The sequence below is a fragment of the Asparagus officinalis genome, chromosome 6 (assembly GCF_001876935.1).
Source record: "Asparagus officinalis chromosome 6, Aspof.V1, whole genome shotgun sequence".
In the NCBI taxonomy this organism is placed as follows: Eukaryota; Viridiplantae; Streptophyta; class Magnoliopsida; order Asparagales; family Asparagaceae; genus Asparagus; species Asparagus officinalis.
Genome location: NC_033799.1, coordinates 33,719,263 through 33,721,919, shown reverse-complemented (window position 1 = coordinate 33,721,919; position 2,657 = coordinate 33,719,263). Strand labels below are relative to the sequence as shown.

Here is a 2,657-nt window from a genome sequence, read left to right as displayed (position 1 = left end):
CTAGGATGTAGTATTTTAGACGGAAATTCCGTCTAGAATACATTCTAGACGGAATATTCTAGACGGAATTCAAAACCATCTAGAATACATTCTAGACGGAATATTCTAGACGGAATTTCCGTCTAGAATATTTCATCCTAGACGGAAAAAATTTCCGTCTAGGATGAGTATTCTAGACGAAAATTCCGTCTAGAATACTCATTTTAGACGGAAATTGATGATTTTAATTTTTTTTATTTTTTTTAATTTTTAAATTATCCTAGACGGAATTTGAGCATCCTAGACGGAATTTCCGTCTAGGATGCTATGCTACAGTAGTTTTTTTTTTTTTGAATTCTACTTTGAGTGCATGTACACAATATTTAACAAAAAAAAATTAATATTCATATCCAACACAATCTAATTATATTCCAATATCAAATCCCATTATATTCAAATAATACATTCACCAAAATAGTAGAGAGATACATAAATTGTTTACAAACTTTTACATAAATTATTTACAATGGCTATGACACTGCAGAAGCTTCTTCAACTCCTTCCCTATACATTTACTCAAGCCCTCTTCTTCTCCTTCTTCACCTTCTTCCTCATCATCCTGAGTGTAACATAAGGACACAAGCAATGCATTAATATCAACGAAGTGAACAAAGAATGTAGAGTGTAAGATATAAGATGTGTATGACGAGCACTTTCAAAACTGTTTTGTATATTGTTATATGTTTGATTAAGTGTATGCACATATCAAAGAAGTGAACAAAGAATGTGTGGCCGTTGAAGTGTCGGACACAGGCTGCTTCATGATAGAAGTACCCATGTACATGTCCGATGCAAACATATGCAATGACCCAGTAAACTGCAAGAACCCACAAATTTCTAAGAACCCAATAAATAATGGAAAGCATTCATGCAAGGAACTACATGATTTAAAATGAAAGAACATTAATTGTTAACACAGGCTCTTGCAATAGATAGAAAATAACCAAATATGCACATGTATGGTATGCTATGTAACCTTTGTAATCTCAGAGGAATGACAAAATGCGCATTTCACAGCTACATCAGCATATGTAAGATATCAGTGATACCAAGTTGTTTGTCATTACAGTCACCTCCATGCTCTATGTTCAATTTCTGTCTCTTTACTTCTCTAATATTGTCTGCTTCAGTGTAACCAAAGGGTGGATATCTCCACCTTTTTAGTCAACAAAAGGAAGGAGATAAGAACAGATAAACCAGAATAAGTTACGTTCCAGTCCTTCCAATTTCTCTTTAGTACAATTATTGCCTGAAAAGGAACTTTTCTTTTAAATTGTCATAAAAGTATGATCCAAAGAACAGATAAACCAGAATGATGAAAACCCTATTATCAGAAACATGGAATTTACCTTCATGTAAATTTCTCTTCAAAGAAACACCATTTTGTAAATTCTCTTTGCTAGCAGCCTAGCACTCTGCCTTGAGAGAGGATTAGCTTTATATGGCAATTCAATGCCTGCGAATATGACAATAAATGCAAGCAAATTATCAAACAGATCTTCTTTTCATAAAAGAAAAAAAACTCAGTAGATCAAATAGATAACCTGAAGAAAAATTCGTGTTACGACATGTGTCAACTTGAGACCCTTGTCTGTTCTCATCAGCATTGTGATCTGAACTAAGGGAACCGTCATTAGTAAAAGTATTACTACAGTGAATTAAGGCCATTATAACACATATTAGCCAAAAGAGCAAAGCACATATGCAAATTGAAGGGTAATCACTATAACCTGCTATAGATTGACGGCCTTGCTCCCGAACACTAAAAAACATAGCATCAATTAGATTATATTATAATTACTAGCGCAGTGAAATCAAGTCCAACTTCTGACCACCTAATTGATTAGATTTAATTACATGAGTTGAAATAAACTCTGGTAATACCAAGCAGAAGTTGGGAACTTGAGATACTTAGGACGATTGCATCAGTTAGATTTAACAATGGTGCACAATGTAATCAAATTAGGCGATATTATTATACTAACAATTGTTTAAGAATAAGCTGAAATTTAACTAGTTGAAAGCTAATAAAATAAAATTAGATATTATTATACAAACATTTCTTGATAAATGCATTAAAAAATGATGCACGAGCTTTTACAAGATATTAATATTCAAGCATTTCCAGGTGCTTGTATGTAAATTATATATAACAGGTGAATTGGTTAGGGTAAATCTCCACTTCACATACTCAACGTGCATGTTAACAAGAATGATGAAAGTGTAACGCCCCTCCCCGGAATCCCGGAGTCGGTACGCTATTAGATCTGATGGACTAGCCTCACAAACCACCACATGTCTTTTCAGCACGTTTTATCCTCACTCACACGCTCCCTGGAAAACTTCCCAGAGGGTCACCCATCCTAGAATTTCTCCAGGCCAAGCACGCTTAACTTTGGAGTTTTTAAGAGTTGGGTTCCCGAAAAGAAGATGCATCTTGGTGGTATGAGTATTCCAATCAAATCTATCAATACTAATCACATCACCCTCTCAAGGGTTGGGGTATTACATACTCCCCCACTTAAACTCACAACGTCCTCGTTGTGCCAAATCATATCATCCAAGACCGTATCATCCGTGTGAGATTCTAGAGGTGGCTCCTACGGCCTCAAGAGGTG

General features: G+C 35.1%; 1 long non-coding RNA gene across 1 annotated transcript; it reads right to left on the bottom strand.

The window, feature by feature from the left end:
• On the bottom strand, positions 1,241–1,810 carry LOC109844263. The gene is made up of 3 exons (XR_002247955.1): positions 1,770–1,810; positions 1,584–1,652; positions 1,241–1,288 (listed from the first exon to the last, which is right to left on the bottom strand). It is a non-coding gene; the product is annotated as an uncharacterized LOC109844263 (long non-coding RNA).